Source organism: Zosterops lateralis, assembly GCF_965231275.1.
Source record: "Zosterops lateralis genome assembly, chromosome: 4".
NCBI lineage: Eukaryota > Metazoa > Chordata > Aves > Passeriformes > Zosteropidae > Zosterops > Zosterops lateralis.
This window is the reverse complement of record NC_139765.1, coordinates 5,932,691-5,950,509: the sequence shown is the minus strand read 5'-3', so window position 1 is coordinate 5,950,509 and position 17,819 is coordinate 5,932,691. Positions and strand designations below refer to the sequence as shown.

General features: G+C 42.5%; 1 protein-coding gene across 2 annotated transcripts in view; it reads right to left on the bottom strand.

Annotated features, from left to right (window-relative positions):
* Positions 1–17,186, bottom strand: part of DUSP16 (dual specificity phosphatase 16) — a 61,136-nt gene extending 43,950 nt beyond the window's left edge. Inside the window, exon 1 of one of the 2 annotated variants that reach the window (XM_083859597.1) lies at positions 16,500–17,186. The gene's annotated coding sequence lies outside the window, so the exon portion shown is untranslated. Of the gene's footprint in view, positions 1–16,227; positions 16,363–16,499 lie in introns of those variants that run through there. The other variant, XM_083859596.1, reaches the window with a different exon arrangement.
* Between the last annotated feature and the right edge of the window lie 633 nt (positions 17,187–17,819).

Sequence of the window (17,819 nt, the reverse complement as noted above, 5' to 3'; positions counted from 1 at the left end):
AATGCATGTAACACCTATGATTTAAAGCATAGGCTCCAGACAGGGCAATGAATAGTCTAGGTAAGTACCTTTTAAGATGTCTAGCTTGAAAAAATCATAGTCACATCCAAAATTCTTCTGGTGAACAACTGACATCAAGTGAAAGATTTACTGACTTAGAACTCACGTTTCTTTTAAGGGATAAAGGATCACAGAGGACCAGACTAAGTATTTAAATATGAGTGCCTTATTTTTGTACTTTTAAAGCACGGTCAAATCCTCCTGAGGCCTTTTACAGACTGTAAGGCTAAAGACAACTTCCCATGGTACTCCACCCAACCCCTGCGTCTTTCAGACATTCAAATGAATTCAGGTCTATCCCCAAGAAAGCTTTTCTAAGGAGCAAGTTCCCTGTCTGAACCCAGCAATTAGATCACCAGCAGTTTCAGACACAGACAAAATTGCAAAATCCACCTCTAGACTACTGATGCCCCAAGCAGGAATGGTGATGCATCCACCATGGCAGAAGCATTTGGAACTTCACAGGGAGAGCAGCCTGGAGGTAACAGTGCCATCAGGTTTGCTGAGATAGGCATCTTCTGATTGTCTCACAACAATTAAGAAAACCTTAAAGTTAAATAATTATGAAGAGCAATGCTGGGCCACCTTTTATGATTCACAGGTTCCACTAAACCATAAAGAACAAGAGATTAAGCCTCCTGGAAGGTCTGGTAATTTTGTTACCCTATTTATATTGTCATCATGATCAACTGTGATTTGATTTTAATTTTTGAATCCAGAGAAGTTATTTAATCTATTATAAAACTATAAATATAGCTAAATTGTTTGAGGTTGACATCCTCACTACGAGATAAATAAATCTGTGGCATCATATACAAACAGTTCAGTGAACACCCACCATTTACATATTAGCACCTGGAAAGACAGTCAGATCTGAAAGTTCAATCAGAAGACTTGCCCATTTGTTGTAGCTTTGAGTTTTCTAAGAAAACCAACACCCTGAAAATAAATCTCCATTCAACACATGCCATGTGCACTAAGTTCTCAAGACAACACAGCAACAACAGTGGTCAAGGAATTTCTGATAGAGAAGAAACAAATTTACCTTAAATGTTTCAGGGATTGTCAGGAACCATCAGGTGTAAACCAATCACCCTAACAGCTCATCTCATCTTAGACTGGCATCTCAAAATTTAGCTCTTAAAACCTCTACAGCAAACCTAATCACACATTAAAAAGACTACTGCTGTTTGTAATACAGTCTCAAGAGAAAAAGCAAAAAGACAGGTATTTACACCAGAAGTTAGAGAAAAAAAACCATGGGTTTATTTGTTAAAGACTTACTTTGAAAATGCCATCTTGTGCACGTCAGCTGTTGGCATCACCAACAAAAATAAATTCTTGCTTTTACCAGAAGCAACTGAAGACAGGTGACTTAAGATGTCATTACACCTCCCCCTGGATTTTAACCACCACACGTTGCAATAAAAGCAGTGACAGAAAGAAAACACGATTAACTGGCGACCAGTCTAGAAAAATGCAGCACTAGGTAATGGTTTCACCTTCAAATCAAGTCAGTGCATGTCTAAAAAATTTCCAGTACCCTCCTGAAGGAATTCAACTATCTGCTACAGCCAACAGGCTCCCCCTTTTCAGTTTTCTTCTCTTACACCATCTTATGTGATGGATTTCTCCCCACACTTCTACATTCAAATTAAGATTTCTTCCCATTTTTTTACTTCATCCTAAGACACTTCAAAGCACACAAAAGGATGAGAAATGCTCACCTAGGCCCATGATCTCTTCTCTAGTAGCACAGTAGGGTTTCTTTTCACCTTAATTATGCTGCTCACATCTACACAATGCAGCAAATGTAATTTTCCAGACCTGTTCTTTGACCAGCTGCACCTTTATTTTCTTCTTACGGCATATAAGGCAGCATGAGACTGTCACCTGTGTCACATTCCCTCCAAATCATTATTTGCTGAACTCTACAAGGTCTTTGGTGTCAGTACTAAGACTGTTTGTGCTGACCAGAACTGCCTAGGTGAACACTTTGCTTCTGGGACCACCAAAAGCAGCAGTCCATGGTCTGTGACTGGCCTCCCGGGTTCTGTAATAAATCTCTTTAATACTGCATGGAATGGATACTATAAAAAAAGTGTACACTAAGTAAAAATAAGCTGTGTCTTTGGTTTTACATGCCAAAGCAAACAAGATTAGTACTCCACAAAGAAATTAACCAAGATATTTACCACTTTGGAGTTCTACCAAGTATTTGATACAACCAAGCTAAAGCTGAGGATTTTAGGATATTTTCATTACAACTTGTTTTTGAATAATTTGGTCTCAAGACAGCGCTATTTCGCAGAAAAAAGATGCAAACTCCAATATCTTTTCTCTGCTTTCAGAGTAAAACTTCTTAATCATTCCATTTCACAACAGTGATCAAAACAAGATGAAGAAACAAGTATTTTGATAGCAAGGTCTCTGCGTTCAGTGTTTCATAACAATTTTGTGGCTGCAGAAGATGCCGTGTCATTCCAGACAGAGTGTATCTCAAAATGGAAACCTCCCCAGAAGGAATTCAGGGAATTGTGCTCCCCAAATGAAATGAGCACAGCTGACACAGAAGCAGAGAGTGCACTCTATGCAGGCCAGCCTTCCTTACTTCCATTGGGAAAATGGCACTGAAGCCAACTGAAGCTCTCTGTACACAAGGAACCATAAGTTGCCATGAGGACTGACAAGGAAAACTCTTCTCCTAGGGGAAAATAAGAACAAACCAACTCCCAAGAGAGTCCGTCAGGGGAGAAGGCGAGGAACAACAGGAAGGAGGAAGAAATCACTACGAATCTGGAATCTTTAATTCAGAAAAACATCAGAGCTCTTGCAAGTCCCACAAACTAAACAAGGAATCACACAGTTACTGTGGAAAAGGGGGAAGAGTCCAGCCAATTCTGTTTAGAGAAGGAAGTAAGGAGAATACCAGGCCAAGCACAAGAGGAATTTAATTTGATGGATAATCTACATTTCAATTTAGCCATTGAACCACTGCAGGTCATGCCAAGGGACATTTTTTGTTCCGTGTTTGTTCTTTACCTGGCAATAGGAAAATAAGCTTTTCCCCTGCTCCTCACTAGAAGGATCTTACAATATGTTGGAAAGGAAGGTCACTGCTGAATGACAGTAACACAACCAGTTCACCACACTCCTGGAAGAGCTCCCACCAAAATCCCTGCCATGCTGCTGGGCTTCAGAAATGGTGGTTAAGGCACCGCTGGTTGCTCCAAAAGATCCTCAATTCAAGAAGGGAGAGGAAATGAAAAGCTGCGTGTTTAGCTCCCAGCTGAGTCTGGAAGTTGTGGAAGGTATACATACCACTTCACAAGGAAAGGGAACAGGAAGCCATGAAAGAAAAGAGTCATTATGTTGAAATGGTAACATTTTCATGGGGTTACACAGGCCAAATGAGCATATCCCAGAAAAATGTGAATCAAAGCCTTGGTAAAGAAACAGAAAGCAGTATAAGTGACAGCAGACAGAAAAAAAGGAAAAAAAGAAAGAAAAAACAAAACTTTCGAACAAAAAGTATCAGATATAAGAAAAATCCTAAGAGCTGATGCACAAAAATTGAAGGGTGCAATTAAATTTGATATTAGTAACTGGATAATAATAACTGAGAAAGCAAAAATAGGTTTCTTTGCAAGGGCCTGTCCTATACAGGGTGCTGGCAAAAGGTAAGTTCAAGATGGATTAAGTCAGGACTGATACAGCAGAAGAAGAAGGAAAAACAAATTTATTAACTAAGAGTAAGCCACCATGTTTTCAACATTTATTAAGGGGATTAAGGGTTGAGCAGAAAACAGAAATATGTAGTGGTCACTAAACAAGCTATTCCAGCACAAGTACGAAGTGTTTGTAGAAAGTGCCATACATGACAGAAAAGAAGACAAAGACAGACAGAAAGATTGCTGAATTTCAGTACCAGAGCAAGTTAGTTAGAAGTAGCCACACAGAGCCTCCAGCAGACCTTGTGACAGGCATAAAGGACAATATGGCAAGAAACAAGGGAGGACACAGAACCACCCTTCTCTCCCTGACCCAAACCCACCGTTAAATTTGCTCAACTCCATTGCTTGAAGGGACTTTACACAGACTTTCTAGAAAGTCCACTTCGAAGTCTATAGCAAAAAGTTTTTTAAAAATCTAAATTTTAAGATAAATGTAATATTTACAACCATATGCATCCATTCCCTACCTGAGGAGATGGGGAAAATCCCTCAGAGGAGCAGCAGACAGGAAAAAAACCCCAAATTGATGTGTCTGTTGATAGTAACAACATTAGATGAAACCATTGGGAATTAAGCACTTTAGATTTGCACCTGGCTGAAGGGCAGAGCTGTGCTGACATGACAGACGGGCTACTTCAGTTTGCACAAACCCACATGCAAATTTGGCACAAGTCAGCAAAATGCAGTCTTCATATTCTGGCAGGGGGAAAAAATAATCTCTTTCCTGAATGACAAAAGCCTTCAGCTGACAAAATGTCACCAGTAACACGACTAGTCCCAGTGTGCTGTAGGGATGGCAGGTTCACCAGTAGGATGTTCTGGATCCCCATCTGCACAAGACAAGATCTTCTGCAATACCATCTCTTCCAGTGTGGATGCCATCCCATTCTAGCAGGGCCATACAGCACCAGGAGCTCTGCAGAGCTCCAGCTGAACCTGCAGAACCCTTTTACTCCAGGCAGGATTCCAAGAGCACAGTCCTGGTATTACCATGTCATTACTTAGAGTAAATGTAAGCAACACTCAAAACCCCTAAATGATTGAGATTGGAACTATATAAAAATGCAGCATTAGGATTAAAAAGAAATCAGACACCAACACTTGAAAAGGAATGGGAATGCTAAATGGAGTTGTAGTTTTAATCAACACTTCCCCCAGAGCAACAGGCAGAGATGACACAAGCTATTAACAAGTGAGAAAAATGACAACTCTGAACACTGGCACCATTTAAGTTAATTTGAGAAGAAGAAAAAAAAAAAACAACACAGGGTAAAAAATGAATAGACATTACTAGCTATCTGTTCTCAAAGCAGAAAAGAGATTTTTCATTTTACCAAATAAGTATGATATAAAATAAATGCTTTCAAGTTTCCAGTAGGAAGAGGTTTTTATTTCACTTTCCTTTGAAATACCAAGTAATGAATATCCTTGTGATTTCTGATCAGATAGGTAACCTACCAAATGTCCAAAACTCACCTGTCCACTTCAGATAGCTATGACCATTAAAACTAGCTAATACATGAAGACTATGTATCCAGATTTTCTCAATTCATTATCCCTAGAAAGAGCCTAAGAAGTCTTATCATCTGCAAGGCTATTTTGTTCTGCTAGCTAATTAATTGCTTTTCTTATCACATAAGCCATCAAAAAACCAAAAAGAAAGTCACATTGACTGAAAGCTTTATAAGATATAAGCTGCCCTGCAGAGAGCATATGGGTATATATACACATGTACATGCTCATGTACATGGTTTGTGTGTGGGTGTATATATGAAAATACACATATCTATGTCCTGGCCCTGTTTTATAGCAAAAGCATCCTGACAGAACCCAAGCTCTAAACTTGTCAGGTGGCAGACAAGAGTTTCCAATGGAGCCCTGGGAAGCCAAGCCAACTTGAATGCACAGTGGCAAACAAAAAGCAATCAGCTTAATAACCTGAATCAATGGCTCCAGCCTTGGTTTCCAGTGGGTAAATCCATGTCATGAATATACTCCTTGCTGCCTCTGCAGAAGACAAGCTTGAGGGGGTACATTCCATGGCAGCTTAAAACAAATGAAGTCAGGGCTACCAGTGAGCACCTGAGTCCCTCCTGCCAGCTCACATGGTAATCCAGCCAGCTGACTCAAAGAGCTACATCACTCACAAACCGACTGTACAACCAAGCAGAATAAACAAATGCAGCACCAAACCACAGACAAACAATCTTCAGGCATTTCTGGTTCCCAGCTCCGGCTCACTGTGGGATCCTCAAAGCCATTAAAAGAGTGAGTTTGAAAAGACAGTGGCTGGGAAGACAAGAAAGAATCTCAGTACCTGCAAGGCTTTGGTGTTACCTGCCACAGAAATGCACTCTGTGTTATCCTCATGTGAGAGAGAGAGCTCCACTACTTTCAGCAGATCCATGCTAATGTTCTCCAATTCCAATTTTACTGTGACTGAATCCACTTCTTTTGGACAACAAGGGTAACAGCCAGTTGGGCAGAACACAGAAAAAAGGAAAAGACAGTCTACAATGTCTTTTACTTCTAAGATTTTAAGAAGGCAGGTAATTTAAAGTCTGGCATGGAGCAAACAACCACCTAGAGTCTATGGAGCAAACAGTATGATGGATATCTGGTCTGCTTCAAACCAAACACAAAGAAAATAGGCTTTTCTTGCGAGTTGTGAGTTTATTCCCCGACTTGGCCTCAAGTGAAGTATGAACAGTCATACAAACTACCCTAAGCAGCAGGATTAGGGCAGCAGCTACAGGCAGAGAGACTGGGTCAAGCAGACAGACGTGGTAACCTTTTCTACGTGCACAGCTGGAAAAAGGCACTTTATCAATAGTCTTTAGCTGCTGTTCTTCTGCTTTGTGTATTTAGGTTAAGGCTCCTTGGGGCACTGACTACTTGTACTTACAAAGCACTCCCACCAATGGCAGCATTTAGCACAACCCCAAAATGTTAGAGGACAAACAGACAGGGCCTGGGGGAGCTGGTACATTTGTACCTATAATGTATTTAGAGGATATCAGCCTCTTGTACTCAACATATTCTAGAAGCAAACACAAAATTTAGCAACTTTTTTCTTTAATGTAAGTTTCTCTTCTGTCTAGAATAACCCCATACATACCAGATCTTAAAAGAGCCAACAATAAATTACTAACAGCATGAAGAAAAATAGCAACTCACAACAGAAGTATTCAGACAGATCATTTTCCACACTTCTTCCCATCCTCTCAGTTGCACTGAAAGATATGTCTCTATGTGGATTCAGGAATAAGCTATTTGAAGCTTAAGCCTCTGAACTTTAAAAATTTTCAACATGAAGATATGGTCTATAATGAAAAGCTTTGAAATCAACTCATTCTTAAATATTTACAAATCCCTAGTTATAAAGACCAAATACACAAAGCCACACAATGTTATTGTCTCAAAAGCCATTACCATCTCACCCAGTATTTTTAAGATGTATCTTCACTTACATGAATTATAAATCAAAAAAACTGTTGAACAATCTTCAGAAGATATTCTCTAGATGCTCAAATAGTATTTACTACTATGAACGTGTTAGAAATTACACCTTTCCCTGTACTTCCTATAACTTGTCATTAGGCTTAATTTAGACAGTCTGTCAAAAAGACTTCTCCTCATACATGCAGAAAATACCTCTTCTGTTATCTACTCCTACAAGCCTAGCATTACCAACCAAAGTGGAATGATCCTGTTCTGTTGTAAGACAGAACAGACATTCGAACTACCGTTTCTGTGATTTAAATGAAATGTCATTTTCATGTGCAACTAGTGCAGAACTTTTCTTCCTTCACAAAAAATACTTTTAATCTCTGTTGACTCTACCTTCTTCTTTTCTCGTTCCTTTATTTAACCCACATAGGTATATTTTCTCAACATCTGATCAATATCTCTTCTTTCTGTCCCTTACACACGTTCTCCTTTTCTATATTTTCACTATGACAGAAGTTGACCTTTATAACACACAGCTTTTGAAACTAGATAAACTGTTTGAAACTTCAGCTTGAGAAAGTGACAAGCCTGAGTACTTTCCCACTGTAGTGTGATTTAACTGCATTTTGAGTAAAAGCAGAAGGATCTCAGTTCTGTCCACAGACATCAGAAAAGAGAACTACATTTCCAGTTAACCATTTAAACATAAACCAGAACAAAATGTCCAGAATTCAAGGAAGCCCATTTTACTGCTGTTGAAGAAGCTGAAGGATGTTCTTGCATGTTGGTGGTTCAATTTCTTTATCTATATCTTGTCTAAAAGCAGCTGATCTACTTAACACCCATCCCACCTCACCTCAAAGAAAGAGTAATGCTATTTTCTCCCAATGGATAGAGTACTCCAGCCATGCTTTCATGTCTAACATTTGACAGGGAGTGACATTTCGAGGAGCAATTCAGGCTTGTATATTCTCATTTTGCTACATAAATTGCAAAAACAGGTAAATAAATAATAAATAGCTAAGTAAGCACAAGGTATGACTGTACAGAAAAGCAGTACCACAAGCTGAGCCAAATACTAAGCACCAAATAGAAATGCCTTACTTTGGTGGAGGTAACAAGATTTTTGTAAATGCACCTAACAATTCAGTTAAGCAAAGATATAAAAAAATGCTACTACTGGATCTCTACTCCAGTATCAGGCAGGTTCTAGGTCAGGGAAAAAGTGTATTAGGTGATGTCTCTTTCTTCCTTAGGATCTATAACATCAACCTTATACTGAAAGGTTTCTTTTCTTTTCTTTTTTTTTTTTTTTAACCAAAATTGAACTGGACATCACATGTCAATACTGAGGTCTCTATATATACATCCTGAGCATGTACATACACAAAAACTTATATGCCCAACATTCCTCCCAAGTTAATTAATGACATAAATTCTTGGCTTTGAAATATTGAAATACTTAAGTCATCAACACCGTCTTACATTTTTTTAAATTATTCATCATGCCATGAAAGCCATTTTTCTGTCAAAGTGCACAGCCTCTTCAGGGGAAAGGAAAATAAGATTAAAAATGTGGGAAAACCACCATCAAAGGGCTTGGCAGCCTTTAAAAATACCCAAAACAATTCATCTCTCCAAGCCAGCATTTGCTGACAGTGTCACTGCATCCAGCTTTTTTCTGTGCCTGCCACTAAGCAGCATATTCAAAGAGATTGGGACTATCTTCTGAAAGGCCAAGATCTGAACCTTTACCATAAAGCAGTCCCCTCTGCCCACCCACCCACCTCCCCTACTGCATTACCTCCTTATTGCTGACTTAAACAGTAAATGAAGACTGAAATGAACATTCTGCCTATTTTAATGCTAAATCTTCAAAATCCTCACCGTGATTCAATCAGAAAGATTAGATGATCACTGGTTGAACCCTCAATATTGTGTAAATAAAAGAAAAAGATTGAGTGTTAAACAGCAGCTGTATTTTTGCTTAGCTATGCAGACATTTCATAGCCACTTTGCCATACTGGCTTATGTCTGGGGTGTTTGAAGAAATACACCTAATGTGCTTGCTTGTTACACCATGAAATGAAGTGCACAAAGCAACTTCCAGGACTGGTTTTGCCCATGAAAGGCAATGGTCATTAATAGCCTGTATTTGCAGAAAGCTGTCAGAGGAGCAGTGTGCCTGTGCTTCCTCCACAGCTTTCTATAGGTTTAGCCATACATGAGGCAGCAGGGACAAACAGACCATACATTTTCCTCATTTCACAACAGGTCATGCCTGCAGGAGAGCTGGCAAGTCATGCAAGCCTCAATTGCAGAAAAAGATTCAAATCCTGTAAATTTGAGAGGGTGGAAAGCTGTGTGTCTCTTCATGGAAACAGTATATTGGGAAAATGTGCAATGACAGTAATAGTTAATCAGTATTTCACCACTTTCTTTCACTGTGCTGACCAATATCTTGGAGATTGGAACTTGTACTCCTGTTCTTTTTCATTCCTGTTTTTCTTGAAGGAGATAAATTTCTTTCAGTAACATTTAGACAGGAAATAGGCAACAAATAGACTACTCATACAATCATGTCTGGGTTGGAGAGGCAAATTTTTCAGGCATCTTCAAATAGGGTCTACCTGGAAACCCCAGCAGACAGCAAAGTGAGGCACACTGAGGAAACAGGCTTTGTCACCTGGATGATAACCACACATGGATCTGTATCTGTGGTTATTAGAAGTGTGGCATTCTATCTCTAACATTATGAATTATCTAACAAGCAGAACAGAGGAGTGAGAAGCTGACAGCATGCCCACACTGTGTCAGCCATGAGAAGTCAGGGATTTTCAGTGTCTGGACAAAGAGATGTCACTCCACTGACCAGGAAAATCAGACCTATTCAGCTGAAAATGTATATGCAAGAAAAACCAAAACAAAAAAGTGAGATTTTGAGAAACAAACAAGGTAGCAGCAGACAGTACAAGTAAAAGCAGCTCTCTTAGCTTTATCAGATTTCATTGTAAGTCTCCTACTAGCCAGGAGAACATGAAGTTTACCAGCTCTCATAAGGACAGTGCCCATCTGCCTTCAGCTGCCCCTGTCTTCCTGTGACACAGGACTATGAACATACACCCAATGCTGGAGATTATCCTTCTTCAGTAAGGCCTCCCAACACCCACTGTGTAAAAGCTGGAGAGCTTTCAGGAAACTGAAATGATGTGGGAGTAGCCTGGGAGAAAAGGGAAGAAAGTTTGCTAGGAGATGAGACTTACCATCAGTGCAGAACTCCACGCAGACCATGGGAAAGGGTCCTTCACAGTCTATCCTCAGTTTGGACACACCTGCCTTAAACACAAGGTCTTCTGACAGGTGGAGGGAGCTCTCCTAAAGTGGTGACACCATTTGCCTTCTGCTGATCTGGATTCAGTCTATTGCATATTTTGAAATTTATTAGAACCCAACAATGTGTCAATTACTGCTGCACTCCTTTGCTGCAATAGTTTTTCTTCTTGCTTAAAAACTGGCAAACATTTTTGAATCTTTGTGGAAACCAAGCTGAAGCTAATTCTGTTAGCTCCCCAACAAGAGGCCTCTACCTAAATTCTCTTAGTTTGGAAAGGCATTTCTGAGTATGATGGCATTAGAGGAACAACACATAACACAAAGTTTCTTCCCTCTCCACCTCTCTCCCCTCCCAGTTTTCCAAACAGACTCCCACGAAAGTCAGGGAGAGCAAAGCTGGAAAGCAAGAGAAAACACTCTGTCCCAAGCATGAATTTTCAAGTAGGGAGGTATGAAACCCCAACACCTGAGCACTTGTAACAAAACACCTGTGGGAACTGGAGAAGTGATAGGTGCTATACATATTCCAGGTAGCATTAACAGAATGAGCATGCCCTGCAAGGACCATCTTGCAGGTAAAAACCCAAGTTCTGGCATGGGATTTGAGTCTGCAAAGTCTGAGGTGAACGATTCTTACAGCTAGCAATCAAGAAGAAGAAGAAGAAAAAAAGGCAGGCTATTAAAAGTGTGGCATTTATATCTCTAACATTATGAACTACTCAGCCTTAACAGAACTATAAAGCCTAAACATGCTTTGCTAGGGGTTCAGGAGGAGCAAAATGCACCACTGAATCAATTTTACCCGGAATAGTGTGGGAGGAGGGAGAGTTCCTTTCCTATTTTGAGAGCAACATCTATGCTACACATGCCAAGCCAAAGCCTTCTAATCCAGCAGGCTGAATACATACTAGTTATTCAAACTCAAGAACGTGTGCATAAAAGGAATTTCATACAATTAGTCCCCGTTGTCCTCCTCAGTTTATGCTTTCTGTAAAGTTCTTGTTCCAGTGTTGCTACATTACACATTCAGACCCATCTTTTTGCCTCCCACATTGTCTTCAGTAATGTAAAAACATTAGACAAGCAGGCAGGGATATGTAAAAAGAGAATACCTGTACAGCCACTGATCTATCATTTAGTCAACAGGCTCAATCCATAATCATTTTAGTAAAGCAAAAATCAAGTGAAGCAGAATGAAAATGGGTAAAGTTATTTCAGTCTCAATATTAGAAAATGTGTCAATTTTCTGCCAAACTAATGTAATGGAACACAGTTCCACTATGATTTTATGAAGAACTTTTTCATATTATTTTAGCAGACCATCACTCTGGTTAGTGTGCAAAACGATCTTATGGAGAAAAAAAATTACATTTATTCTCAAATAATGAAAGCTTCTGCACACCTCTACTTCTGTATCTTTATTTGCTTAACAAATGACAGAAGTTTATATCTTCAGCTTGAAAACAAAGAAGAGTACAAATGTACCTGAGGTCTGTGCAAGGAACTGATCCTAGTTTATGAGGAACAGTGTGAAAACTCATACAGCTCAGGGAAAAACTAGTTCCAAAAACACACTTAGAGAGAAGCTGTGTAAGTCACTGGCATCATAAGTATCGTATTGTAACCAGGAAAGAGCAGAGATAACTACATTCCTCTCAAAGAAGAACCTTGTTTCAGGAGTTCCTTTCATACCTTCCAGCTTGGGACAGCGAAAGCACAGAAAAGCAGCACCATGGGAGCTCGGGAATGTCCTCACTGAATCCTCACAGCCCCAGCGGAAACCTCCCGTCACTGAAACAACACTCTTTCTCCTCTTTCCTAGCTTCCCCAATTATTAATTTTGGTGGTTGTGTGGTTTTTTGTTGGTGGGTTTTTTTTTTTTTTTAGCTGCTGGAGCATTTCAGAGGGACACAACATGGAAGGCTGCCAGCCTTCCCAGAGCCAGCCCTGAGTAGGACACTCTTGGCTCAGGGGCAGACCACACAGCACAGCAGAAGGAAACACGGGGCCTTGAACTCAAGCTCTTGCCCTCCACGCACACCCCACATACAGCTCTGCTCTGAGCCCTGGGCAGGAATTCACTGGTGCCCAGCACCATCTCTGCTGGAGATCATGGTACCTGCCAGCAGGTCCTACCCATAGGCAAAGCAAGAGATGCTCAGCTTAAATCTAGGCAAATCTAGAAGTTAAGATGCCAAACTTGACCATTAATATCAATTTTTTTTGCCTTCCTTCAGGTGTTATGAGTAAATATAATAAAGATTTGCTATTTGGAGCTGACAAGACAACAGCACTGCAAAGAGCAGACACGGTGGAGCAGAGAAGTGGTGATATGAGCTGCCCTGTTGCCATGCCTGTCCTCAGACAGCAGGAATACTGCAGGAGCACAGGACATCCCAGCCTCCTCCCTGGCTCCAGAGGCAGTTTGATCTCCATTGGCTTTAGTACTGGGGTGAGGATACTACTACAATAGTGATAAATCCCTGGGGATAGAATCCCCCAAGTAACAACTACAAAGCAGCCTGAACTTCGCGTTCACTTCACCTTCTTGCAAATGAAACCTGGTCTTCAGTCAATTAATAGCTTTAGTCCAGAACAACATCCTGACACATACCACCAGGCCAGCCATCACCTGTGGGTTTTGATTTGTACAGAAAATAGAGGCCATGTATGCAACTGGCAGCCCCAAAGAATGATACACTACCCTTTGTTTATGAGGGGGATACAAATAAACCACAGAAAAATTAGGGATACTGATATGCACTTAAAACATTCTACAGAAATCCTCCATGTCACAACACTCATTCTGGAAGCAATCCCTAAGAAATTGTAGGGAAAGTGAGTGTACATTCCTATTAATAACCTTCCTATTTCCAAGAAAACCAGCTTCTTGAAAATTCTTAAATAATCAAGGATGTAGCATTACACAACCACGCACAAAATACTACAGGATTGCAAGAAGCATTTAGTCACTCTCATAACAACAAATCCATAGGGGCACATTCAGTGGAGTCACAGACCAAACTCATGTTTCTTTCAGAGGCTGAAAAAAAAATGTGGAAATGAAAAGGAAGGGATGTGTCAATCCTTCCACACCTCATCCTTTGACAGTAACTACTCTATGCCATCTGGCTATTAAGGACTGTCAGCACTTGAAGAATATCTATGATGCTTTCCTGACTGCTTCTACAGAAAGGAAAAAGAAAAAAAAAAAAAGTCCTAGAAAATTCAGATGACATACTACAAAGTGAAAACTATCATCCTGCTGCCTCCTTTTTCTTGCGGGGAAAAAAATGCTTCAGCTGTACTTACCGCATTTCTTAGCAAAACTGTATTTTGAAAACAGTGAATATTGCTGAATTGGTGTGAGGATTATGGCACTGAACTTTAAAAACCCAGGTGATGGAGCAAAGCCCTCACCCTGCACACACCTCCTACTGCCCAACACGCTGGAGCAGAGCTCACTTGAAGATAAATGCAAGCAAAAGAAATCAACATCTAACTTGGCTATTTGACATTTCTTACACAGGCAGAGAAGAGAGCCTGAATTTAGCCCCTGAGGGCTTCGGAAGGCCTACGTGAGCCTCTTATCTGATAGGCAGGAGAGCCAGAAGAGCGACTGGTCCATCTCACCTCCAGTTTGCAGTGACTTCACTGCCCGTGTGAGCAGCAGCTCAGAGCTCGCAGGGCAGAGCCGATCAGCCAGGGAAGGTGCACAGGCACATGGCAGATCCAACCACAGCTCCTCCCACGGGCTGAGGGCTGGCACCCCGCCGGGGCTGGCCTGGGAGACACAGCTCCCAGCGAAATCCATTTAACACATTCCTGCACAGCTTCTGCCGATACCGTCCCCACGGCCAGGCCGAGCTAAAAGCAAACACCCCTGCCCAGCCAGCTGTCTCTGCTGGAAGAAGAGCGTGCGTTTTTACAGAAACAAAGATAACCGAGCTCGCTATCTTCTTCCACAGAAGTTTTTCTGGTGCGATTTTGTTCCATTACATCTGCTTGGGTAGCTAACAAAAGCAGAGCTACTGGAACAGGAATGTACTTCAGGTATCTTTATTACATGGTACATTTTTAAATGCTTGGTTTGTTTTTGTGGACCTCTCCATATGCATTAAACCAAACAGCATCTGTAGCACAGGAACTGACACATTCTCTGCTGCTTTTATGTATTTATTCATTTTAAAAGGGACTTTTAAATTGTGTGTTAAGACTTATTAAAGCACTATTTTATTAAACAAGCATAACAAGTGGAACTTACTACAGCTCAGCTATTTCTTATAGACTCCATCCTCAAACTATTAATAAGCATACTCAGTAAACGCAAGACTTACTTGTGAATATCACTGTTCTCTGTATCTTTTGTCATTAAAAATGAAAGCTAAAAATACATGTACACCTCCCTGCTGCATACTTCACTCCACATTCAAGCAGAAACTCCCAGACAACCAACATAAACAACTGTGATGAATGCTTCAATCTCCAATGGGCAGTGGGATGAACACCATAAAAAGAAATTAAGACTTACTATTTTTCCACCTCCCCTCAAAACACAAGAGTCTTAAACCAACTCCTGTTTGGTCAGTTGTGACTTTGTAAACTCTGTATCTACCCAACCACACGCTGCCAGGAATAGCATAAATCTCAGAGCAAGGATTACAGAATCATTCTGGGGTTTTGCTTGGGGTTTTCTCTTTTAAGAACCCCAACACACATCCCTGCAAAGAGAAACAGTTCAATCTGCTTTTAGGTTTCAAAACCAGCACAAGAGCTATTTATTCTGCTGGGTATACACTGACTGTTTGAACAAAAAAAAAAAAAAAAAAAAGTTAGTCATAGGTCAGACAATACAGCTCGCTATCACTACACCCTTCATTTGAAAGAAAAACCGAAGAAATCGATTTTATATTTCGACCGGCTGAAACGATGGTAAAAAATAAAGTAAATTCTCTTGGGTTTCCTTTAAAAAATAATAAAATAATTAAAAATAAATAAAAAAATAAAGCAATAGTTTAAAAAAATCCCAAGTTCTCATCTGACATGCAACCAAATGTTTTTTGGCCGCTGAAAAATCCTGCCATTGGTCAGGCTCGGCAACAGGCACATCCCATCCACCTGGTGATGCGCGCTCAGCCCCGCATCCCGGCCCGGGGAGGGGGGACAAAGCCGGCAGGGGGATGTGCCAGGCTGTGTCCCGGGCCGGGAGCAGGAGCGAGAGCGATGCCAGCTTCACAATCCGCAATTTGCCTCCCTCCTGGACGCCGCGGCAGCCCTCCATTTTGTCAGCCGCCTCAATTTAAACGTTCTCCAAGAGTCAGAAGGCAGAAGTTCAGCGTTTCTCCGGGAGCTTAAAGCATCCCCGGAGCATTTTTTTTGCGGAGCCCGCTGGGAGCCGGCGCTCGGGGCTGAGCTGAGCTGAGCTGAGCGCGGCTCCCGGGCAGGGCAGAGCAGAGCCCCCCGCGGGCTCCTTCCATCGCTGCTCCCGCCCGGCTTTTCCTCTCCCGGCACGGGGAAAGGCAGGTGGATAAGGAAGGGCCGGGAGAGCAGGAGCCGCCAAGGGTGCCGGCAGCAGGTAGGGGAGGGCGGCCGCCGGTGCCTTGTGCCGTTCCCTCTCTCTCCTTCCCTCCCTCCAGCTCCCCGTTCTTACCACCTGCGGAGGCGGCCGGAGCCCGCCCGGGCCGGGGCAGAGACCTGTCCACTGCGGGCGCTCCTCCGGAGGTGAGGGGGCGGCGGGGAAGGGCATGCGGGAGGAGGGAAGGAGGGCTCCCACCGCCCGCCTCCCTCTCTCTCCTTCACCTCCCTCCTCCTCCTCCTCCTCCCCGCCCAGCCCGGCCCGGCCCGGCCCCCCTGGCCCCCTCCCGGCTGGGTTTGCACAGAGTGTCCCCGGGCCGGGGTCCCCAGCGCTGCTCCGGCACTTACTGTGTCACCCTGTCACTCTGTCAGCCTGTCCCCTCGGATAAAAGGGATAAAAGCCATTCCCCCGCCAGCCTCGCTCGCCGCCCGAAACAACTTTGTCTCCTTCCTTCCAGCCGCTTGGGAAAGCTCCTCTTTTTCCTTCTTCTTTCAATAAGGGGGAGAAAAAAAACTCACAAAAAAAAAAAAAAAAAAAAAAAAAAAAAAAAAAAAAAAACCACTAAAAAAACCTAAAAAAAAAACCTAAAAAAAACCCAAAAAAACAAAAACAAACTAAAAAACCACACACACACAAAAAAACCCTCCCAAAAAAAAAAAAAAAAATCAACAACCAAGCCCTAGCAATTTTAAAAAAATTAAAAAAAAAAAAAATTCAGCTTTTTCTTTTTTTTTTTTTTTCACCCCTAAGAGTGGGAAGCGTGAAGGTGGGAGGGGAGAGGAGCAGAAACAGGAAACATTTCGGAGCTTTGGAGCTCTTTTTTCCCCTCTCCTTCTCCCCTCCCTCCCAAGATGGCTTGAAAAAATTAAAAGGGGACAGTGATGAAGGGGACACACACACTGAAAAGCTCCGGAGGAGGGAAAAAGTTTGGGGGGTTGGGGGTTTTATTTGTGTGTGTTTGGTCTTTTTGTTTGTTTGGAGGTTTTTTTTTTTTTTGTTTGGTTTTTAAAAAAGCTTTAGAATCCCAGAAGGACCGAAAGGACGGCAAAGACCCAGGAAGAAGAGCAGGGACAAGGAGAGAGGAACGAGCCAGAGAAAAAAGAGTTTTGCTGGTCAGTAAACTTCAAGCTGCTGGGATGAGGTCATTGGTGTAAATATAAAGCGATGGCGTCATTTGAAACCAATCCCAGTGAATGAACTCAGCCGGGGGGTGAAGGTGGGGGGAGAGGGTGAAGGAGAAAGAGGAGGAGCAGCGAGGGACGAGCCCTGCGGGGCCGCGGCGGCGGGAGGCGATGGCGGAGGAGAGGAGAGGAGAGCAGAGGAGACAAGGGGGGGTCTCTCGCTGTCCCCAGGGCAAACACGGGCCCGCTGCCCGCGGCCTCCAGCGACAGCGGCCGGGCCGCCCCTGGGAGGAGCCGCGGAGCGATTCAACCGAGCCGCCGCCACGGCCCTTCCCCGCCCCTGGCCCCGCTCCGGCCTCTCCCCCGGGGCCTGCCCGGCATGTGGCGCCTGCCGACGCCTCGGGCCCGCGGCCTTGTCCCCTCTGCCCCGCGCCGCCTGAGGGGCGTCCTAAATACCCCCTTCCCTCTGCCCTGCACCGCCTGAGGGGCATCTGTAAATTCCGCCTCCCCTCTGCCCTGCGCCGCCTGAGGGGCATCTGTAAATAC